The sequence below is a fragment of the Zalophus californianus genome, chromosome 2 (genome assembly GCF_009762305.2).
Source record: "Zalophus californianus isolate mZalCal1 chromosome 2, mZalCal1.pri.v2, whole genome shotgun sequence".
NCBI classification, from domain to species: Eukaryota; Metazoa; Chordata; class Mammalia; order Carnivora; family Otariidae; genus Zalophus; species Zalophus californianus.
In genome coordinates, this window is record NC_045596.1 from 189,649,549 (window position 1) to 189,675,669 (window position 26,121).

The 26,121-nt window shown below is 36.9% G+C and overlaps 1 protein-coding gene across 1 annotated transcript in view; it reads right to left on the bottom strand.

Annotated features, from left to right (window-relative positions):
* The window catches only part of TENM3 (teneurin transmembrane protein 3), a 1,257,915-nt gene that overhangs the window by 609,527 nt on the left and 622,267 nt on the right, over positions 1–26,121 (bottom strand). The window lies entirely within an intron of this gene.

Sequence of the window (26,121 nt, forward strand, 5' to 3'; positions counted from 1 at the left end):
TCGGGGGAGTGGCCATGTTTCTTCTTTGCAGCTCTTTTCTCTTTTCAGCCCTCATTATAGCAAAGCTGGTAGTGAGCATAGGAAACAATAGAACTCATAAAATTTAGAAATGGTAATAAATCTTGAAGCTTGTCTCTAGCCCAGCTCCCTGTTACATGATATTCAAAGTTTTTCAGTGCGGGATGTTGAACATTCACACGAATTGTAGGCAATGCAGACAAAATACTCTAGAACTCATTCATACAGCCCCGTGCACTCTATGGCAGGCATCACTGGTGGACAAAGCACGCAGGGTGCCCTCAACGACCCTCTGCGAGCGCAAGGCGAAGCCTGAAATCCAGGCAGTTCATGTGTGCTAAGTTTGAGGCTTCGTGGGTTGGGTTCCCACCCCCCACCCCCCACCCCCACTAACAAAGAAGTTCCATCATTCGAGGTCGTTCGGAAAAGCTGATGTTGTACAGTGCCAAACTATACCAGACGCTTTCTCCTCCGAATGCATCCTTGGAAAGCACAGAGGCAGCCTTCTACGTGACCATCAGGCTTTTTGCCTCGCTGAGCTGCTGTCATGGGAGAGCGGGGTTGGTGGGTCGATCACGCCGTGCCCTCGGCTGCAATAAAAACTCGAGCGGGAGAAGAAATGCAAGACGTGGCTGGCTGTTTTGCAAACCTCTGCCGGCTCACAGCAAATTCTGCCCGCGCGGCTGGTGTGACTTTGCCGCGTGAAGGCAGCCGGTCTTGCACAGGATAATGGGGCTGAGCTGGCGGCATCGCCCTCCCGTGGGGGCCCCTTGTCACAGCGATACGCGGCTCTCCGGAACAACAACAACAAAATGTTGCCGAGCTCCCCTTGCAGCCCCCACCTCCACCCCTGGAAATGCATGCCTGTGGCCCTTGCAAACTTCTGCAGGATGCTTGGGGAGGAAAATAATGGACCGAACCACTTTGGTATCAGGAACTGACCATGCCCTCAGGACTGAGGTGGGGTGGGAAAGGGACCGGCGCTTTGCCCCGCTGCGGAGGCTGCGCCCACAGCGCTGTCCTGTCGCGCCATCAACTCCCCACCTCAGGCAAGGGTCGCTCCCCACTGGAAGGGGATGCCTATCCATGTTAGTCAGGATCACGGAAGCCTTCCCTGGAGGCTGATGTTTTGGGGACTGTCGGTTTTCTCCAGGTCGAGCCTGACGCCGCAGTTTGGGCCTCCCTCCCGTGGGGCGCAGCCGGGCTCCAAGGCTACATCCTCCTTTGACAGGCGGGGCTTTCAGGCGTGCAGAAGGGGGCACGGGGTCAGGCAGGTAGGAGGCTCTCCACGGAGGCTCCTGGGCACCTCTCCACTTCATGGGCATTCTTTGGACTTACTACATCGGCTTTAGCAAACTGAGGCAAGAATGGCCTGACTGTAGGGCTCAAATCCGGCTGCAACCTCTCCTGCCTGAAGGGTTCTAGGCACTGACAAGGAAGGCAGGAAATGACTGAAGGAGCCATAGTGGCGACGCTTAGACCTTCCCCCTGACCCTTTGACAAGATCAGGCAAGCCAATAATCTATAGACTTCCAAAAGGAGGTTATGTCTCAATTGAGAACAGTAAGTGATGAGCAGCTTAAAACAGCCTGAAGGCCGGCAGTCAGGAGAAGAAGGTGAGTCCTAGGCACTTGCAGGGTACTGGTTAAACAAATCACTTTGTAGGTAGCAGACCACTAACCTAGAACAATGTACAGCCCTAGAACTTAACTTTAACACAGAAGCCTCTCAAGTAGCTCTAAAGTTACTGTCAGGTGTTCCATTGTTTCTTCTCCTGGGAAAATAAGCAACTTATTTTCCTTGGCCGTTAGGTTGAGGGAAATTGTAAAACAAAACAAATATTCTGATTTGATCACTGATCAAGTCATAAAATTAAATGACTATTGGCGGTGGAAAATAGGCTTTCATTACCTTCATTAAAGCAAGACAGGCCTCTCTCAGTGCACATGCATTTTGGAGCTACCCAGTGAACTGGTAATCAGACAAACCAACCTTTAAATGCGCCCCTGCTTTTCCAGTACATTGGTTTGTGTTCCACCGCGGAAACGGAGCCGCCGCGTGGCTCTGATCTCTGGTGAAAAGGCATGCGTGGAGCCCAACCCAGCTGCTAACTTGGTTTTGCTTCAGTCACATAGAAAACCCAGTTCCTCAAAGGGTTTTGAACACAGAAGCATCTTTCCACACGTGGCACTTTCAATCTTGGTTTCAGTCCACATACGTGTTTAAAAGCATGCCACGTTTTCCCGCACTGGAAGATAAAAAACCTTTAAAATTAATAGTTACCATGGAGTGCCCTTTAAAATCTGTCATGTTTTCTATAGAAAGCTTTTTGATAAGCAGTATATATACCATATTTACGGTATACAGTGTATACAGTGTATGGTGTATTTAAGGTAGATGCTAGCCGCGCGAGGTTTATAAATTCATGACAGAGCACAATTTTGTTAAGAATATGATGTCCTTTAGATGTTTCGGGATCCAGTCTATAAGTTAACTTGTAGACATAGATGAAAACCTAGGCATCAAGTGACTACGTTCAGCTGCAGACCCACTGAGCATCTTCTCATTTCCCAGGAGTATCCTACTCGGTCCTCCCTTTGCCGACTCCTGAGTCTGGGACGTCCTAGACTCTCAGCCTCTAGAACTCCTATTTATTAGAGCACCCATTAGGCCCTTGGAAGGGCTTCCATAGTATTTTCTGCATGTAATAAACGATGGCACTATTTTATTAAATGGGCCTTTTGCAATACCTCTTTAAAATCCCAGGGTCCAGCACAAAGGGCTGCCATACAGAAGATGTTCATTAAGTGGTTGTTGAATGAATGAGTGAATGCATGAATAAAATATTTTCACCCTATTCAGTCATTACGACTTTTTTTTTAAAGGATAGGTCATAAATAAAATTGACTTCAAGAATATACTTATTAAGTACACTTTCCACTTTTCCGCCCATCCATTTTTTAAGGGCACATCATTTAAAAATTCTAGTTATGATATCAAGCCACATCAATTCACCTCTGAACTTGGTTGACTTCTCAGACACACAGTTTGAAGTAAAGACAAAAATAATGGGGAAAAGCAAACAGATCAGATTTTGTGTTCCTCTTTTTCAGTAAGACGTAGCATATACGGAAATTTGGAAAAATTGGTAGTAAGCACTGATCAAATGCAGATGCTCTAAGTACGTTCTACTAAATATGATACTATGACACCCTTATTGTTTACCGAACTCCTCTGGACTTTTAATGGGAAGAAGTGTAGAGCCTAAGATGACTGCTTTTCATTTCTTCAAGACAAGGGTTCAGCTGGTATTGGGGAAACAATCTCTGTTCCTCTCTGCTCAGGAGGACTGTTTCTAATTGATCTGGCATGGAATTTAGTTGGAGATGTGTATGTAGCAACCAAAGCACAGAGCCTGTATGCTTTGTAAAGTGATAACCATATGGGCCTTATTTGAAACATTTGAGGATTTTCGACATTAACCTGGGTTAAATTGAGCTATAAATTCAACTCAAATGTATACGTCCTGACAAATTCATCATCACTTTGGATAGATCCAATCCGTGCTCCCCTCAGATTAATAAAGATGATGCCCACTTATCACAAACGCGGAGGTTCTTTGTGATAAAGTACCATAATGTTGTACTTTGCACTGTTTAAATGCAAATTGCCCTTATTAAGCAGACATTTTCTACTGTTATCACTTTCAGTAGAATGGAAATGTTTAAAAATGATCTCTGGGTAAAGAAAAAGATATATAGTCAAACCTATTTCCTCTTACACAATTTTCAAGTGCACTTCGCTATCATCATGAAGATTTAATTAAGCAAGCTCAGCTACGCTAAAAAGCAAAGCGGCTAGAAGTTGCTACTTATGGAAACATATTCAGGACTTATACAAAATAATTTATTTGCTATGCCTCATTTAGGGATCCGCACAATCACGGAAGGTTCAAGACACAACAGAATTCTAGAGCTTCCTTCTCCTATTTTTGAATATCAAATTTAGAGCTCACACTTTGTTACAGATAATAGTACTGAGTTATGGATGTTGATGGTCCTTCCCTTGCAGCTTTAAATTGCCTTGAAAAAGATACAGTTTCTTTAATTAAAAAAGCTGCACAGAACTAATCCCTCTAGCTGAAAAAAGAAAAGTTTTAAGCAATCTCTTTCTGCTCCGAGAGAGAAAGGCAGACAATACCATAACAGATCAGAAACATAAGCTATAGTGTGCAGCCAGGAGCACAGCAGGGAACTGAATACTGCTCCGACTGTGTCATTTTTTAATCCCCCATTCCAGTTTTCCCCGTCTGACCTCATGCTGAGATGAAGTTATCACAGAAGACAGCTTTACTCTCACCAATGAATCCAACCCTGGATCTGTATTATCCTTAGCAGATCAAAACACCGCTTTCATCAAATAGCATTATCTGCATAAAAGGCATGCAATTGCCCGATAATTTCACCCAAACTATGCTATTCATTTAAAGGACAAGAAGAGAAATGTAATGCATTCCTTTTGGGGGGTGGCAGAGAAGAGTGAGACCTGGGGGAGAGCAGGGGCTGGAGAAGCTCACTTTCCCCCCTTCACTCATGGGAACTTGCCTGTTTTTAACACAAAATCCCAAGAAGGGGTCCATTTAAAAGTCCCCCCGCTCCTGCACTTTAGGATTAATTGTTGGAGCAATTTGGTGCAGTTTGAGCGACAAAAGTGTAAGTTGTGTAGAAAACTGGTAGTGAGAAATTATAAAGCTTGCTGATGTCATTAGCCATGCTTCCCTGAACCCCAATAAAAACATCATATCCAGTAAAATTGGAGAAGCATAAGAATTAGCTGAACAATTGGATGAAGTTTAACACAACGTTGTGTGTAGAGGGGGGAGTTCTTACTGGAAGATCTTTCTATGCACTATAAGAAGTTTGAATCCTTAGATTGGGAAGATAAAGACGTATTCCACAATTTGGGGTTGATATTGTGAAGAATATTTTTAAAATCTTAGGAGTAAAGACTAGTTTTTTTTTTTATTTAGAAAATACTTAGGAAAACCTCCTTCAGGTTTTCCATCCTATTTTTATGTTTAAACAGTGTTCTCATTTGCATTGTAGATTGTATAAAATGTTATAATGGGCTTCTCTTTAATGGATCCTAACTTCTTATTGAATGACATCAGTTGTTTTGTTCAAGGTATCATGATAGGTTAGAGCAATCAGACAAAACCATTTATGTCAAGTAAGTGGAATTACTAAGAAGTACTAAAACTCTGCTCTGGGTGTGGGTGACCTATTAGGTGTATGTTAATATCCTCCTAAGATGCATTGCTCACCATAATTTTAATGATTTAGCTTGAAAATGTAAATCTCTGCTCAGTCCTTTCTGAATTTACCCTGTAAATTGACCCTGTAAGAAACCCAACTTAATCCCTACCTTCCATCATCCGGACAACATCTACACACAAAAATGTGTAAGACAAACAATCAGAACTGCTTGAAAAAAAGAACAACCTTCAAAGGCTTCAAATCGGAGGCCAGGAATACTCCTGGGAATTCATCAGACAGGTGAAGGGGCAAGAATTTTCCCCTGGAAGAAAGACACTGGCTCTGCAAGAAATTAATCATGGTACTATTATTTGTCATCATTGGCATTTTAATTACATGTATGTATTCTCCAAAGCATTTAAGTATAATTAATAAATAGGTATTTTTTTCCATACCAACTTCCTGCAACTACAACCCAATAGCGAAGTGCTCTGAGGCTAAAAGTCTAGGTAGATATATGGTCTGCTCAGTAGTAAAGTTCGCATTCATGTTTCCAAAATACAGCTTCATGACATACAAATTATCTTAAATGTAATGTGATTAAGCATTAAACTATGGCATTTCCTTGAATTTAATGACAGTACTATTTTCATGTCAAACTTGATTACAAGAACCAGCTTTCAGAGGGCATGGTTTAAAATCCCAAATCATTAACAGATCACTTAGGGTTCAGCCTCACAAAACTTCTTGTCTGTGAAATATCAGCTAAAGACATGTAAGCAGAGAGGTGAGTCTCACATTTTGCCTATGGGTGTGTGTGTGTGTGTGTGTGTGTGTGTGTGTGTGTGTGTGACTGATTTCAGAAGTCCCATTTCTGTCTGAAAATTCCAAGAAGGAAAAGCTGTTTATATCACCGATTCCTTCCTTAAGACTTTAGAAAATTTAAATACACACAGGATTTTGGTATTTTGTGTCTTCTTTGTTTTCACTCCAAGTCTGTGTTTGACTCAGAACTGATTTCTCCAAGAGACTGAAACTGGATCATTCATAAACCCAGATTTCACAAGTAAATTAGATCAAACTCACATGAGTTTGTGTCTGGAAGGCGAAGCCATCATTTTCATGGGTGGTGGAATTGTTGATTTGTTTGTATGTTTGTTTTAAAGATGACACCCGAGATAACATTCCTTTCAGAGTACAAGCTTCCCCAGTGGGGCACGGAAAGGTATTTCTAACAATACTTCAGGTATTCTTCTGGCTGAAACTTCAGTGTACTTGCCTTACACGACATTAAGACAGCAAACCCTGGTTTGCTCAGTGGTATGATAAATCCCTAAGAGGAGAATTGTAGATTAAGGCCATGAAATGGCTACAGGACTCAGATTGGAATAAGCAAGTTCTGACAGGCCATCTGATCTGAGTTTTCATCTCCCTGAGGAAGATGTAACTCTGGGTTTTGTTTGGTTTAGGGAAAAATGTAAGAAGCCAGGCATTTCTCAAGCAGACTGGGAGGAATCCGGGCTGGCCATTGGAACCATCCAAATTTCTCTCTGTTTACCTAACACTTTTTTTTCCTAGCCCTTGCCTCCAAATCCACCACTTTTAATCCACAAAATCTATGAAAGGCCAGGATGTACCTTCCCCTCTTTTATCCTTGGATAAGATATCTCGGAGAGAAAAAAAAAAAAAAAGTAGGCCATGAGAAGATTATGAGCTAAGAGTCTATAAAGAGGGAAGAAATTGGCAGAGAGAGAATCTGAGTTAGGGGAGAAAGAAGGGAGAACCAGCTTAAACTGAAGATAAACCACAAGGATGCTGAAAGGTAGAGAGAGTGTGTGTGAAATTCGTAGGTTAGAGTTCTGGTTAATGGAGTTCTGCATTCACCTTTGGTCTATTTACACGGATGAGTCCTGGAAACTTCCCTCAAGAGTTTATAGTGTTACTTAGAAGCTACATTTAAATCAGGCCATTGTATGAGTAATATTTATTTTCAAACTTATTAGAAATCAACCTTTATTATACTCTGAAGGAGATTTTGATAATAAAGAGGTTCTATATTAAAATGCAAAGATTATCTTGATAATAAACAGGGTGACAAAATCTACAGTAGCCCTAGATCAACAGTGTTCTAATTGCGACCTCTAGACCACCTATATCAGAATCACTTGAGAGTTCTTAATAACATGTACATTCCTGGGTCCTGCCTCAGCTCTATGGAATCAGAATCTCCAAGGATGCAACCACTAAATTAGCAATTTTAACAAGGCTTCCAGAGTATTCCTATTTGCAGGGAACTTTGAGAAATATTGCCCAGGGCTCAATATTTTGCATAAAGCAAATAGATATTTCAGTTTTTATCATAAGCCTATTAAAGAGAGGTTGTTGCAAATAAATGTAGTCGAATTATTTTCAAAAGTGACACATTTCCATTTAAGGAAGAAACCAAAATTCACAATATTAAGAGGGTGAGAACATCTGTCTGAAGAAATTCCAGCTGAAAATTCAGTGACACTTCAAAATTAGATCTTGAATCATTCTTTCTAAGAGTGGCAAAATCAATAAGTTGTAAATTCAAATAGAATTTTCAATTCTCTTCTGTAGTTGGATTATTGGGTACAAATTTTTGCTGACTATATTGTTCAATAGCATATGTATGAGACCAAACTTATATAGATTTTGAATGAAACTTTAAATATGTATTAGTTCTATTTATTCCTGGAAATTAAACAATTCTTTGTGTGAGATGGTATAGGCACTGACTCAACATGTGTAGCTTTTACGAGAAACTAAAAAATATATATATATGAAATTTATTTTTTTTAAGTAAAAGCTAGGAGAACAATGTCATCCCGATGGCAACAACGTTGTTCCTGACTTCACTCTCCCTCACAAGAAGAACAACTAACAACTATTCAAGAACAAGACATCACTGAGTAAATTCTAGAGCATGGAGGCAGAGGAGTAAGGCTAAGCCCATCTAATAAGCATGACCAGAGAATCCAGGAAACCATGGAGTCCATTCTTCAGCCTCATTTGGGTAGGGAACCAAGCTAACAGTCCTATCCAACTCTTCTCAGCCAGTGGCACACTGCCATATCCCCATCCTCAGGGTTCGAACAGTTCCTTGCCCCAAAACAGACCATAATAGCAGGCCCCATTGGCCCAAGGATATTAACGGTAGAGACACCTAGAATTTAAAAGTAGGCTGCCTGGTGAAGGACCATTTCTGTCAAAGAAAACCTATAAAATCTGGAAGAGGAGCCCCATTACTCAAATGCACAGATAACCAATGTAAGGAATTGAGTATCATGAAAAAAATCAGGTAAATATGACACCACCAAAGGAAGCTAATAAAGCTCCAATAATGACCCTAAAGAAATGGAGATCTGTAAACTGTCAGGCAAAGAATTCGGAATAATCCTTTCAAAGAAATTTAGTGCATTACAAGAAAACACAGAGAGACAACTGAATGAAATTAGGAAAACAATGTATAAACAAAATGAGAAGTTCAACAAGGAAATAGCAACCATCCAAAACACACACACACACACACACACACACACACACACACACACACACACACAGAGGAATCTTAAAGTTGAAAAATATAATAACTGAGCTGAGAAATTCAACAGTGAGTTTTAAAGGTAGACTCAACCATGCAGAAGGATCAGTGACTTGGAGGATAGGGCATTAGAAATTACTCAATCAGAGGAACAGAAATAGAAAAGAATGAAAAAGAGTGAAGAAAGCCCATGGATTATGGGACACAATGAAAAGAAACAATATTCACATGATGGGAATTCCAGAGGAAGAAGAGAAAGGGATAGAAAGCATATTTAAAGCAATAATGGCTGAGAATTTCTTGAACCTGGGGAGAGAAAGGGACATCCAGACCCATGAGGCCCAAAAGACCCCAAATAGGTTGAACCCAAATAGGGCTACACTGAGACATATTATAATTAAATTGCCAAAGATCAAAGACAAAGAAAGAATTTTAAGAGCAGCAAAAGAAAAGAGAGAAGTTACATACAAGGGAGCCCCTAGAAGGCTACCGGTGGATTTCTAAGGAGAAACTTTTCAGCCTAGGAGAGAATGGGATGATATATTCAAAGTACTGGAAGAAAGTAACTGTCAACCAAGAATCCTATACCTGGCATAGTTGTCCTTCAGAAACAAAGGAGGGATAAAGACTTTCCCAAACAAACAAAAGCTGAGGGAGTTCAATATCAGACCTGCCTTACAGGATATGCTAAAGAGAATTCTTTGGGTGGAAGTAAAAGAATGCTTTAATTAACATCATAGAACCACAAAAAAGTAGTGTAAATCTCCTGGGTATTGATAAACATATAGTCATAATAGATTGTGCAATATAGTAACACAATATAGTAACATATATATATATGTTACTATATATATATACAATATAGTAACAGTGGTGCATAAATCATTTACTACTCTAGCTTTAAAGTTAAAAAAAGAATGTAATAAAATAATTGTAATTACTATAATCTGTTATTAGTTACACAGTATAAAACAGTAATAACCTAAAATTGAAACAGTAATAAGCTAAAATGTGACAGGGAGAAGTAAAAGTATGAAATTTACAATTTCTGTTGTAGTAAAGTTGCTATCAGTTAAAGTAAGCTGTTATAAGTTCAAAATATTTTATGTAGCCTCATGGTAACCACAAGGGAAAATCTTGTAGTTACTATACAAAAAACAAACAAACACACAAACAAAAAACCACAATAAAGAAGTCAAAGCAGGATAAGAAATAGGGAACAACAAATCTACAAAACAACCAGAAAACAATTAACAAAATGGCAATAGTAAGTAATTTCTTTAACCATAAATGGATTAAATTCTATAATTCAGAGACACAGAATAGCTAAATAGATTAAAAAAAAATCCAACAACATGCTATCTACAAGATACTTTAGTCTTAAAGACATGTAGACTGACCGTAAAGAAGTTAGAAAAAGGCACGTCAAGCAAATGGTAACCAAAAAAAAGCTGGGGTAGCCATACTTATATCTGACAAAATAGACTTTAAGCGAAAAGTGGTAAAAAGAGACGAAGAAGGTCATTATGTAATGTTTAATAAGTGATATCAAGGAGAGATAAGAATTGTAAATATTTATGTGCCCAACATCGGAGGAAGTGGGTCGAAAGGTCCAAACTTCCAGTTGTAAGATAAATAAGTACTAGGATGGAATGTACAACATGTTGACTATAACTAACACTGTATGTCGTATATATAGGAAAGTTAGAGTAATTCATAAGAGTTCTCATCACGAGGGAAAAAATTCCTTTTTTCCTTTTTTTTCTTTCTCTTGTATCTATATGCAAAGATGAATGTTGGCTAAACATAGTGTGTTAATCATTTCATAACATATGCAGATCAAATCAAACCATGCCGTATACCTTAAAGTCACACAGTGATATATATGTTGATTATTTCTCAACGAAACTGGGGCGGGGGGGGGGGGACTTAAGAGCTTCATTTGGAAGCTATGCATTTAAAGGTCAGCATCCCACACTATTTCTAGGATAGTTTTCAGAAGTATTGCTCACATTAAAAGTCTTTAAGTTTTAATGTATATCATTATTTCTACCCTGCCAACATCACTTCCTTCTCTGAAGGATGTGACTTTTAACGAAGTGCTATTAATATATGAAGGATGTGATGTTGTTTTCCCTTATATTACAAATTTAAAGTCCTTATTGCAGATAGTGGGGAAAACATTAAAAATAAGTCTTTTTATGTTGTCTTTACTACAATTATTGCTAGTATACCTGCTCCTCTCTCTTCTCTGACTACCCCTGACTCACTGTGCCTGCATGCATTCAGACAATGTGCTGAGCATGTAAGATGCATTATCTCACATAATCCTCATAGTAACTTCAAAACTAGTTCCTATTATTTCCCCATTTTAAAGATGAGTAAATTGAGTAGTAAGCAATTTGTCCAATGTAAGTAGAAGAGCCAGGACTAATAAGCTTGATTCCAGACCCCAAACACTTAATAATGATATATACTTCCTCTTTATCAGAAATAGAAATAGAATCAGTTCTGATCATAAGTTAGTTGACCTTTTATTTTATTTTTTTTAAGTAGGCCCCATGCCCAGTGTGGGGCTTGAGATCATGACCCTGAGATCAAGAGCCAGATGCTCAACAAGGTGAGTACCCAAGTGCCCCAGTTAGTTTACCTTTTATACACATATATAAAATCATATACCAACAGAAATAGAAACTTGAGCTTAATGAAAGAGAATTACCTCTTAAAAAGAAACTCAACATGACCCTAATGAGAATTTCACAAAGGTGATATCTTTTTGCTACTTGAATCTGTTTTTGAGAAAAGTTAGTTATTTTACAATGTGAAAAACTGAACTTGACAAATCTTTAGGTCTTGTTCCACAGCAAGATTATTCATCTTTCCATATTTTATGTATTATACAGATTTAAAATAAAATTGCCCCAAATAGAATATATTTCATAATTCCCCCATTTCTCTAGACAAAATTACTGCAACCATCAGCACATATTTTAAAATGATGGTTTAAGGTGAAACCTGCAAAAGCTTTCAGTTCCAGAATGATGGAATGATGATCCTTTAATAATCTATGCAAGATAGAGTTAAATCACTGTTTTAAGGAATCGATATAGTTTTGGGATGATAAACATTTGTGACTCTGATACATTTTCAGGAAGGCTGTTGCTGTTCCAATGGCTTTTAACTTGCAGAAGTTGGTAATCCTCTTTAAAGGACAGGAAAGTTAAGCAGAGTGAATTGTAAGCTTGCTGCTCCTTGAAATTACAAATCACTGAAAAACTGTCCATGAGAACACCTTAGGGAGTAAATGTGGATAATAATGGTTTATATGTGGTTGCAAAACAATAATGAACCTGTCTAATCAATTGTTCTGAATAGCAATAGATCACAGTGGAAAAAAAAAGACACATCCTTATTGACCCCTTGTGCATTCTGTTAGTATTCATTCTTGTGACTTTTGAATGGTTTCCTTTTATATTTAATCATGTAGTAACAGATTAACCCTAAAATTATTACCCATAGCTCTTCCTCAAGGCAGAATTTAGTATAAACAACTGAAACTGGAGTAGAAAATAAACACATTATCTTTGCTTTTTTATGGATATAATATCTGATGATGGGAAAGTTATTTTAGAAAGGACTTAGTAAAAGAACAAACATAAATTGGAAGAGAAGTGAACCATGGCCTGATCTTTATTAATTTTGATTATCTTTATAATGGATGCATATTAGTACAGATAAACGTATTTTGTTGTGATCTGTAATTACCGATAAACTATTATATGATTGTACTGGGCACATTAGTTTTACATGTGACGGACATGCTGTATGTTCAGAGTTAAACGGTAGAAAAATAATTCCTCTGTCTGCTCTTCACTCCCTCAACCCCCACCACCTTTAGATTTACATTTATGTTAACACATTCATGTAATAGGGAACTGGTTAAAGGGTTAGACTAGTTTATGAAGATGATCATGGCCAAAAATCCCCTCGATACACCAATGATCACTATCATCACCAACTGACTGAACTGTTTGTCAAATAACAATGTCATTTCATCGTGGGGTTCAATTTACCACACAAGAAGTAACAGAAAGTCCTCTCTACATCTGCTTATGTCATAAGATATCATGAGAATCAAATGAAATAGCAATTTTAAGTTTTATAGGGTTAGGGTTTGTTATTAACATCTTTCATTTACTAAGCAATTTTTCTTTCATTCAACTCATGTAGCAAAAACCAAAATAAAATATTTTAGTCATAGGGTAAATATAATAATTTGTGCAAAGTGATGCTACTATCTTTTAGGTTTGTCTTAATCTTAAACATTTATTTAATGCCATCTGCGCAGATCTAAAGGTGCAAAACAAAGCATACAGGATTGATAAACTTGTTCTCTCTTCCTGTAATGATATATTATGTTAAGCCCTCCATGCTCATTCCACAACTTCTTTTAATTAGTGATGAAAATGTGCCACCTGAGTGAGTTTAGTATCTTGGACTAGGGAAGTACACTTCTCAAAAAGTGGCCGACATAGCATTTCATATGAAGCCTTAATTTATTACACTATTACTCAAACACCTGATACGGCATTTTGGTGACAGTTAACACTGTATGGCTGAGTATTAATCAGTTAGAAAAAGAACTGTGATTTGTACGTATGTGACTTTGATCCATTTAATCTTACGGGTATTGATCTGCTATGGGTTATCTTTTTTGATATCAAATTTTGGTGAGAATACCAGTAAAGGAATTTTTTTTCATGTTTATTTAAAAACACTGCCTTGCAGCTTAGTATTTTAAGTCAGTTAAATCTTTATCTAGAAGTGCCATCATTTCTTTAATTTTGATAACTAACTTGTCCCTAAATACAAAAATCGGGATTCTGATCAAATTGTACATTATTTTTGTAAGTATGATTTCTCAGACCTCTCTCTCTTTTTGAAGTATATTTAAGAAAAATGTTTATTTGTTTAAACTTAGAAAAACAATACAATCTAATTGCAGTGGTGAACTATTCTGGTTATGGTTTTATTTCCTTGAAATATTATGACTAGGTTAGAAATTTTACCATAGGACCAATAGTAGCTAACTCAATATAAATTTGAATATTTGGAGATACCCACAAATATGCATATTTGTGTGTGTATCTATCTTTGTGTAAGCATAGATAGATGATAGATAGATTGATAGATTGATAGGTAGATAGATAGATAATATGTTTATATCTACATTTCTGGAACAGGTTTATAGTTAACCTTTGTTTTTAAATAAACTAAGCTAGCCCAGTCTCTTGGCAGCATATAATCTCTTAAGGAAGATGCTTTAAAAATGCTACAATTGAGAATCTTTAGGATTTTCTTAATATATATTTACATGTATAAAAGAATCAATGCAACATAGAAAATTGTCAATCTGATTTCTTTGTAAATCTCAATTGTTACAAAGCTTTTTTTTTTCCAGCAAATATGAAGTAAAATACTAACATTTATGTGGGATCCACTCATTGATTACCCTTTTCCAGTCATCTATTCTTTTATACCTACAGTTTTTAATTTCTGGGTTTTTCCTAATGGACGATGTATTATACTCTTTCAAACAAGGTGGTTCTGCTGATGTGTTTGATAATTTCAATTACTCTCTTTTGGAATCTTTTGATCACACACAATATTGTACTTCTTAAATTTTGATTCTCTTTCACTCAGGAAGCAAGAATTCTGAAGTGAATTATGATAAATATTTGACAATACAGATTTGTGGTGCTCTAAAAATACTTACGTCCATGTTTGCCTTTTCTTTGTATTACACATTATGGAATATAAGTGGATTTCCACATTTGTAACATAAATGTCCTAAGCTCAAATTATTTATGCTTAACAAAATATATCCACTGCTCACTACTTTGACTATTTACCTTAGCAACCTTTTTTTTCACATGGTATTTATTATGTGAATTCAAAATGACTGATAGTTATATACTTTGTGGAATGTTAGCTGTCTGTCACCTGGGAATATAACCCTTATTCTCATCTTTTCCACATGCTTTGTTGTCACAGATCTTTCTGGGTAACCTCAAATTAAAGCATTTTCCTCCCTCGTGACCTGTTGCAATTTTTTTGTAATGTGAATAATTGTGATGACAGAGTTAATTTGTGTATGAAAATATGAGGGAAAAAGTCATTACACTTAATTCAAATTAATTGTTACTTTTGTGAACTGGATAGTAAGAGCTAATAAATTTTATAATGTCAAATCAAAGCTAATTTCTCAAGTTGATCTTATCAGTTTTTCAAAGTTTAAAATAGTGTGAGAGATGAATTGAAAAGTAACTATTACTACTTGATGATAAATTTAGAAGAATGGTCGATTCAAGGCATATATATATATATATATATATATATATATACTTTACATCAAGATTTCCAAAATTCTGAAATTTACTAAATAGATTCTTATTGTTATACCACAGGTTAATGTCTCATTTTGGATATACAGAAGGAGAGAAATAAGTTCATGTTGAATTGTTCTCATTAAAGAAAACTTGAATCTCAACAGGCAGAAAGAAACAAAGGGATATTTAAAGATGTTGGAAAAGATAAAAGTACATCAAAACGCAAATTTTATTAATGGCTCTTCTGCTAATGGCATAACGATAGTTGGTACTGAAAAACGTCTACATAGAAGAAAAACAATAAACAGTAACAATCATATAACAGGGAAATGAATTATCATATAAAATAGGGCTTTTGAGAATTTTTCTACAGATTTTATTCAATGGCACTTTTGACCTAAATGAAAAAAATAATTAAAGCATTATTAATAATACCACTTGGTAATGTGGCCTGATGAACTATATTATAAAACACTACTGTAATACTAAGTAAACCTATAATTCTTCATACTATATATTATTGGTTTCAAGTCACTGTAATATACATAAGCTTAACTTTCTGCTTAAAGCTGCCTAAACTTTCTAAAAACAAATTAATTTTTTTCACTGAGGGCAAATATTCATTTAATAACTTATAGCTGGTTTATTTATTATACATATCCTGCCTAATTTATATTCAATTTTCTTACTATTCAAATTTGGTCACAGTAAGATATACTTTAGCAAAAGAAAACTAAGAAAAGAAAGAGTATTGTATGCTTTTTTTCCCTTCCTAAGTTAATATCCTTTACTGAATATTCTAGTTTGCATGCCATATAGACTATGTAATATTTAAAACTAAATTTCAAAAGCCCTGCTTACTTGATGACTTCGTTTTTGAAAAAGAGTATTTCAGTAAACTTTGTCCTGCTTCTGGAGAACAGAGCTCCTTTTTAAAATGCAGTGAATAGTTTCAGCATGATCTTTTCCTTTATGTTTTATTTAAAATGTTAATGGAGTAAATCCACAATTCACATAATTTATTTTGAAACACTTTTGTTCAGAATAATGCATTGTAAGAACAGTGATATACAGGCAAGTTCCCTTAAAGAACATGCATCAATTCAGTTCCCTTTTGAAGCATATTGCAAATGCCCTCTAACAGGGCACAGCAACATTACATAAATCATCTTATATGAAAAATTAACATGACATCAAATATTTATAAATATTAATGTGTATGTTAATATAACCAAAGCTGTAACAAACAATCATAACCTTGCCAAGTTTCCTAGGACAGGCGCCGCTGATAATGATATCCATTATCTCTGGAGGAACGCACAATTATGAAAGTTATACACAGGATGCTATGTTCTTAGCTGCTTTTAAATTTATCCATTAAATGTCTACCTTGTATATAATATTAACCCTTTAGGCACACATTCTTAAGAAACAGAAAGGCAGCTCACATGGGTATTTTTGAAGTCATTTTTATTTAATCATGTACATGGAAAGTCCCTGATTTTTCATATGATTTTATGCATAAGTGCAGTATGTGGTATCCTACCAATAAGTTCACTCGCACTGATTTCATTAACATGTGTTTATTACCACATATGCACTTAAATGTACATATGCTGTGCCTTGTTTGAGAAAGGCACCCTTTGTAAAAAAGGATTGGTGATTTGTGGTAGTATGAAATGCGGTATGCTAGCTCTATCCTGCCCAGGAAAGCTCTCTTTAGAAGTGTCTGTGTGGACAACGTGGTGGGAGTGATTAATTCTTGGGCCTCCCCCTGTGCCCAGGGGTGTCGAGTCTATAGGTAGAGTTTTTGATCAGACTTTATGGGTCATGGTCATGGTCAACCAGGCAAAGTCTTGTCTGGGATTCTTTTTGGAGATTCAACTCAATGGCTAATTTCGTCCATGGACGGTAAAACGAAGTGATTTCAGATGAAAGAAAAAAAAAAAGGCGGCCATTTTATATGTGTGCTCAAGGTGCAGGCTCAGCCAACCGATTTTCATGGGCAAAGCAAGAATATAACTTTATTTTAGGACAAATATACTTTCGGGTTGAAAATGTTTTGCTTCCCTGAAAGAGAGCTCAGTGAGAAGCCTCCTTAATCTACCTGACTATACCTGTAGCCAAGCTAGGACGTTCTTCATTTTAAAGTACCTGCCTTCTCTTTCAAGTCTATTCCTTGATCTTACATAGACTTTTTCGTGTGTGGTCTTGGACTCTAGAGAGAATCTGCTCGATGTCACTTAGGGTGGGATGAGATTAGCCATGAGTGTGCTGGAGAAGTGTGGAACTGTGTTTTCATTTTAAAGTGTCGTGTCTGGCTCCTGGGTCTGCGGTTGAGTTTGGGGCATTTTTGATTTGGATAACAATGCTGACTCAACCTATTTTACTTTCTGAAAAGCCAACTATGGAATGAGTGATGTTGCAAGTGGTCAAAAATGCCACTTGTAATTAAAGATGCATTTTATTGCAAATCTTTAAAAATATAATTGACTTTAGATGGTATGTTAAGCCTAATACACATTCAGTATTAGTTATTTTAATCAGATAAGAGATCAATATTTAACATGTATCATTCTTAAGTGGATCAGAATTTTGAATGGGATGCAAAAGAAAAGGGTGAATTTGCAGACTAGACCTTACTTTTTCACTTAGTAATCAAAAATTTCTTTAGACATGGTCTTTCAAATCCCCCAAAATATGTTATCATATTTTACTACCAGCAATTTTACCCTTTTGTCAACATTACCAAATCACTTATTTTTGGCCATTTTCCTAAAGATGTAGTAATTTCTTCCGTCTTAAAAAAATTGAAACAACAACAAAAAGTCCTATCTTGATTCCCCTGCTAGCAGCTGCCTCTTTTTAATTAAATTTAATTAACTAATTAATTAATTAATTAATGTTCTCTCTGTAGGAAAAATCCTTACAGGATTGCCTAGACTTGATGTCTCCAAATATTCTACTTCTGTCTTCCTTAAATGCAATCAAGCTTTCATTCTTGCCGTTTCAAGAAACCAGTCTAGTCAAGGTGACCAGAGATCACCCCGTTGCTAAATCCCAAGGTCAGTTTTCAGTCTTCATTGTGCTGAGTGCATCTGCAGCATTCCACACAGTTTACCACTTCCCTCTCCTTGACAGATTTTCCTCTTTCAGGAGGATACCATATTCTCATGATTTTTTCCTAATGCCCAGGCCACTCCACTTCAGGCTCCCTCGATTTTTACTCCCAACCTTTCAATCTTGGAGTATCCCAGGGCCCGGTCCTCCTTCCTCTTTCTTTATCGTTCTAGACTCATACCCTTGGGGAACTCCCCAGTCTTGAGGCTTTAGTACCATTGATATGCTGACATGACCCATGCTGACATTTCCAGTTCAGATCTCTCTCTCTCTCTCTCTCTCTCCCCCCTTCCCTCCCCTGCTTCCTGAAATTCAGATTCATATATGCAATTATCTACTCAACATTTTTACTTGGTTGCCTAACTAGGTAATTTCAAATAAATATGTGCAAAACAGAACTCCTGAACTATAAAATCTACTTCTGCAGTCTTTCCCAGCTCAGCCAACAGCGCTTCCAACACTTTCAGTGACTCTAGCCCAAACCTTTGGTGGTCATATTGGACTCCTCTCTCTCTCTCTCTCTCTCTTTCTCTCTCTCTCTCCTCCTCTTCCTCTTGCTCCTCCTTCTGTAGCCGATAAGGAAATAATCTGTAGCTCTATCTTAAAAATAGATCCAGGTTTTGACCTATTCTACACTTCCACTGTTCCGCTGAGCTACAATAACCTGCTGCCTGTTATTATAATAGCCTCCGAACTAGTCTTTTGTAATTACACTTGCCCCTTACTGTCAACCCTCAACCCAGCAGCCAGAGCCAATCTTTGAAAACATGTCGGATAATACGTCTTTGCGCACTCTTGTGGCTGCCTCTACATCACTCAGCACAAAAGCCGCATCCCAATGACGACCTTCCAGGACATCCAGGATCTGAACCCTTGTTACCCCTTTGGTCTCTACAACATTCCTTCTTTCCATTCCACTGTGCATATCCCGGTCTTGCGGGTCCTTAAACTCACCAGGCGTGCCTGGCGCCCTTCCCTCCCTCGGAACCCATTTGACTGACACGCTCACTTCTTTTTATCGCTTCCTTGAAGTCCTTATTCAAATTCCTTTTTCTCACTTAGGTTTCATTTGGCTTTCATATTTAAAATTGCAAATCACTCTTCCCCTAACCACTGGTACTTTTGATCTCACTTACTCTGCTCTGTTGTACATATTCTTTTCCTCACTCTTAATACTTTATAGTAGTCCAGATACTTTACCTATTTGTTATGTATATGCATATATGCACATATACCACCACACATACGTATGCATTTGTTTGTTTATGTTTTTAGGGTCACCTCCACAAGAATGTAAGGACCATGAGGGGAGAAATCTTTGTTATCTTCACAGGAGCAACCTAAACATCCGGAATGGAGACTGGCACAGAGCAGGTGCACAATACATATTTGTTGAATGAACTGATTACTATCATAGGATCTATCAATTCAACACAATCCCAATCAAAATCCCGGGAAGTGATTTGTGGATATTGACAAACTGATCCTCAAGCTTATGTGGAAAGGCAAAAGACCCAGAATAATCAACACAATATTGAAGGAGAAGAAACACACTCGGAGGACTGCCCCTACCCAGCTTCAAGATTTACTATAAAGTGATACTCATCAAGACAAAGTGGTCTTAAAATGGAGACATCGGTCAGTGGGAACAGAATACAAAGTTCAGAAATCCACATAAATGTAATTATCTGGTCTTCAACAAAGGAGCAAAGGCAGTAAAAATAGAGCAAAGATAGTCTTTTCACCAGATGGTGCTGGGACAACTAAGCATCCACATGCAAGAAGATGAATCTAGATACAGTCCTATACCTTTCCCAAAAATTGACTCAAAATGGATGTAGACCTAAATGTAAAACACAGAACTACGGTAGTCCTAAAAGATAAGATAGCCGAAAACCGAATGAACTTGCCTATAAAAACGGTGACTTTTTAGATACAACATCAAAAACATGGTCCATGAATAAAATAATTAATAAGCTGAACTTCATTAAGATGAAAAAAATAAATAAAACAAGAAACTTGTGCTCTGTGAAAGACAACATCAAGTAAATGAGGAGTCTAGCCACGGACTGGGAGAAAATATTTGCAAAAGACAAATCTGATAAGAGACTGTTACCCAAAACATAGGAAGAACTCTTAAAACTCAACAATAAGAGAATGAATAACCAAATGAAAAACTGGGCAAAAAACCTGAACACAGACACCTCACCAAAGATGTACAGTAATAACTGTACATAAACTGTACAAAACTGCAAATAAACACGAAAAGATGTTCCACATTATATGTCTTTAAAGAATTTCAGGGGCGTCTCGGTGGCTCAGTTGGTTGAGTGACTGACTCTTGATTTAGGCTTAGGTCATGATCGCTGTGCTCAGTGGGGAGGCTGCTTGTCTCGCTCCCTTACCTTCCTCCTCCCCCTACCTGCTCACATTCTCTCTCTCTCAAATAAATAAGTAAATCTTTAAAAAAAAAAGAAAATTGCAAATTAAAACAACAGTGATATACCACTACATATCTAAGAGAATGGCGAAAATCTCAAACACTGACAATACCAAATGCTGATGAGGATGTGGAGAAACAGGACCTTTCATTTATTCTCATTCTCATCATGATTAATTTTATTTAATAAAAATGTATACTATTTACGCATCAATTATATGCTATTATATGTGTACATTTATACACAGGTATATGTTTCTTACTGAGAGTCACTTATTTTATATATGCATATATCAAATAAACAGTCTTTAGTGTCACCTTATTGCAATTTTCCCTTTGTCAAGCTCACCCCAAATTTACACTGAATTTCATATATGGAATTCAATGGTACAGCAATTTGGACTATGATCAAGGGAAAAAGAAAGGAAAGGGGATGGGGAAAGGAGGGGAAGGAATTGTTTTAACTGGTTCAAAGTTCCCAGTCTAAATTCTATGCATTTCACTCACAAGAACTTTTTTTTTTTTAAGATTTTATTTATTTATTTGACAGAGAGAGAGACAGCGAGAGAGGGAACACAAGCAGGGGGAGTGGGAGAGGGAGAAGCAGACTCCTCGCTGAGCAGGGAGCCCGATGCGGGGCTCGATCCATGACCTGAGCCGAAGGCAGACGCTTATCGACTGAGCCACCCAGGCGCCCCTCCCTCACAACAAATTTTTAAGTTCTTTCTCAGCAACTGCTTTAACTTTGTGTATATTTTTAATAAACTTCATTATATGGGTTTGAAAGGTGTAGTGGTTTAGATACAGAAAATTAGAGAGTCAACCTATAGGCATTGAAAAGAAGAACATTGGGCACCTGGGTGGCTCAGTCGGTTGGGCATCTACCTTCCACTCAGGCCATGATCCCAGGGTCCTGGGATCAAGTCCTGCATCGGGCTCCCTGATCAGCGGGGAGCCTGCTTCTCCCTCTGCCTCTGCCACTCCCCCTGCTTGTGTTCTCTCTTTCAAATAAGTAAATAAAATCTTTAAAAAGATAAAGAAGAAGAACACTGACCAAAAACAATATTAAAAGGAGACAGTTCTTCAAAAAAGCTGGTTGTCTGACTTTAGTTAAAATAAAGGGCAACTATCTGGACATTCTTCAGTATCTTACAAGAGCGTCATTGTGCGATATTTATAATGATGGCCCTGCATTCCTAGGAAAAGGTTACATTATGTATATATCTCAGTATATTCTGGTTAAGACATTTGGAAACAGTTCATTTAGAGAAAGCCCCATCAAAATGGTTAAAAGTAGTCAGAGGGAATCACTTCTTGATGTCTTAAGAGTGCAAAAATTTAACTTTCACGCATTTTCTCCTTTTCCTTCACCCTCTCTCCCTCTCTGTCTCTCTCCCTCCTTCCTCTTCTACACACGCTCACACACACACACATTTTATTTTATTTATAGTACTTATTTGATATTTGACTTATTTCAGACTAACTTGGCTAGCATGGTGGGCTTATATTTTAAGAAAACACAAATTTAATAAGATTTTACTTCCTTAAGAGTAATCTAACATTTTTATTTATATATTAAAAGATGCATTGGTGTATATTCATTATTCATTTAAGTCCAGTCAATTCTCAATTATCTCTGGTAATAGAGAGTAAGTACAGAATGAATGGGTGGAGTCTATTCCTAGTCCCAAAACACAACTTTCAATCTCTTCTCTCTGAGTTCCTTACAAGACAGCAATACTTCCTTTCCCCTTTTTTGTAGACTCATTTCAATTGTAGAATGACCTTAAGAAAAACAACCCAAGAGAGAAAAAGAAGCAAAGTACAAGATGATCTTAAATCCTTTCCTAAAATGAAGATAACAAATGAAATCTCTAATGATTTATCAAAGAAAACAAACTGGAATGATTTTTCAAATACTGTCTCTGGAAGTGTGGGTCACTTCTAGATAAAAATTGATTGCTCTTTATTAAACTCTGCCGACTATTTTGCAAATCATAAAATCATTTTAAAAGCCAGCTTCTTATAACATAAGCATAAATGTGCCTTAACCTTGAGAATAGCAGTTAAATTTTAAAATGTGAATATCATTAGACATTTTATGATCTGCAGCTGAAGAAGACAAGCAAGTCTTTATTTAATAACACTGTTAAAATAGAATTTACAAACTCTTACAAACATATTATCCATATTGTCAGTATTAGAACAGGCTTCCTAGCCTTTCCTTAACTAGCAATAATATTGGCCTTTTTCTTAAGTATGAACAGCATTTATCCAACGAGGAATCGATATCGAGCTGAAATTCCAAGGTCTTAACAGCTAATCCTAAAGAACATGACTCAGTGGAGATTCTGGATGGTGATTAGCATAAAAGCAAAAATGAAATGACTGTGTAAAACAAATGTGCTCAAATTTGTATACAGTTTTTATATTTGATAATTATTGAACACTGAGGAAAATGGGAAACAGAACTAGCTTCCCCCCCAAAAAAATCTTCATTAAATAAAGAGTAAAATAAAATCCTTTCAGACACATAGAAAAGTACACTATAATTTAACACCCATTGTGCTGTGGGATGTCAATAGTCATTGATCACTTTCTTTGTGAAGACCCAGTGAAATCCTATAAACTAGCGTTAACTTTGATGCTATAAAGGGTCAGAATATTTTAAAACACTCTTATTGATGGTGATATTTTTATTTTTATTCATCTGAAGAACCTAGTCAGATGAGTACTGTGTACAAAACTGTGTTCCCCATCAGATGATGAAGTTGGGGAAGGGGAGCTAGTCTATGAATGTGCTTTAAGAAACTGCTCCCAAAGAGATGACAAGGCAGCCCCCCCGCCCCCACTGGGTAGGGAATTCAAACTCTATTTGTGGTCATGTCAATAAAAAGTCAAATATTTGAAAGAAAGGAGAAAAATGTAGTAATTTTATTGATGTAAAATAGAAGAAAGAAAAAGAGATATGGCATTGTATATCATGGATAGAATTTCTCTAGCTTTATAGACAGAACTTTTTTAAAACGAGCAACTATGTTATTTGTGACACAACCTGGGGTCTATATGGTCTGGGAGACAAGACGAATTAAATGTTAATTCTATTTACAACAGAGTGTTAACTGATCTTTCCTCTATTACTGTACCCTCTTGAAGCTATCTGTTATAGCAAAGTAAACTTGGATCTTCTGACCTAACCTGACTTCTGCCAAGACTTCTTCCATCAGGAAGTCTTCCAAACTCATTTTATAAAGCCAACGTTACCTTGATATCAAAGCCAGATAAGGACACTGTAAGTAAAGAAAACTATAGGTCCTGGTGAATATAGATGAAAAATTCTCAACAAAATGCTCCTAAATTCAACAACACATTAAAAGGACCACACACCATGTTCCTACCTTGGTTCCACACCAAGGATGGTTCAACATACACAAATTAATAAATGTGATATGTCACATTAACAGAATGAAAGATTAGAACTATATGACCATCTCAATTGATACAGAGAAACATTTGACAAAACTCAACATTATTTCATGATAAAAACTCTCAACAAACCGGGTATAGAAGGAACACACCTATAACATAAGCTATATATGACAAGCCCACAGCTAACATCACAATCAATGGTCCCCTAAGATCAGGAACAAAAACAAGGATGTTCACTCTTACCATTCTTATTCAACTTAGTACTGGAAGTTGTAGCCAGAGAAATCAGTCAATAAAAATAAATAAAGCATCCAGATTGGAAAGGAAGAAATAAAATTGTCTCTGTTTGCAGATGACCTGGTTTTATACACAGAAAACCGTAAAGACTGCCAAAAAAGTGTTAGAATTCATAAGCCAATTCAGCAAAGTTGCAGGAAACAAAATCAATGTACAAATATTAGTTGCATTTTTATATGCTAACAACATACTATCTGAAAAAAATGAACAATTACATTCACAATCGCATCAAAAACAATAAACTTTTGCTTTTGAATAAACTTAATCAAGAAGGTGAAATTTTGCACACTAAAAATGATGACACTGGTGAAAGTAATTGAAGAAGATGCAAATAAATGGAAATACATCCCATGTTCACGGGGTGGAAAAATTAGTACTTTTAAAATGCCCATACTATCCAAAGCCATCTACAGATCCAATGTAAGCCCTTTCAAAATTCTAATGGCATTTTTTGTAGAAATAAAAAAAATCCTAAAATTTATATGGAACCACAAAACCCCGGATAGCAAAGGCAGACTTGAAAATGAAAAACAAAGCTAGAGACATCACACTTCCTGATTTCAAACTATACTGCAAAGTTATAGTGAATAAAACAGTACAGTACTGGCATAAAACAGACAGACCAATGAAACAGGATCAGGAGCCCAGAAGTAAACCCATATGTATATGGTCAACTAATAATGGACAAGGAACCCAAGAATACTCAATGGGAAAAAGATAGTTCTTCATAAGTGGTGTCACAAGGCTGGAAATCCACATGGAGAAGAACGATAGGGAAAAAAAATGTAGGGAAAAAGATCCTTGAGATTGGTCTTGGCAGTGATTTTTAGATATGATATCAGAAGCACAAGTAATCAACAACAACAAAAAAGTAACCTACAGAATGGGAGGAGATATTTGCAAATTATATATCTGATAAGGGTTAGTATCTGAAATATATAAGGAACTCATAGAAAGAAAGAAAAAACAAAACGAAAATAAACGATTGAAAAATTGGCAAATGCTCTGAATAGATATTTTTCTTTTTTTAAAATATTTTTTTAAAGATTTTATTTATTTATTTATTTATTTATTTGCAAGAGAGAGAGAGAGAGAGAGACAGCATGAGAGGAAAGAGGGTCAGAGGGAGAAGCAGGCTCCCTGCTGAGCCGGGAGCCCAACGTGGGACTCGATCCCAGGACTCCGGGACCATGACCTGAGCTGAAGGCAGCCACCCAGCCAATGAGCCACCCAGGCACCCCTAGATATTTTTCTATTTCTGTTGGTTAGCAGGTACATGATAAGGTGCTCAACATCACTACATGTCAGGGAAATGCAAATCAAAAGCACAATGAGGTGCCACCTTACATCTGTTAGAATGGCTATTATCAAAAAACAACAAATATCAAGTGCTGACAAGGATGTGGAGAAAAGAGAACCCTCCTGCACCACTGGGAGGAATGTGGTGCAGCCACTATGGAAAACAGTATGGAGGGGCATCAAAAATTTTTGTATAGAACTACTACATGATCCAGCAATTTCACTTCTAGGTTTTTATATGAAGGAAATGAAAACACTAACTCAAAAAGATATCTGCACCCCCGTGTTCATTGCAGCATTATTTACAGT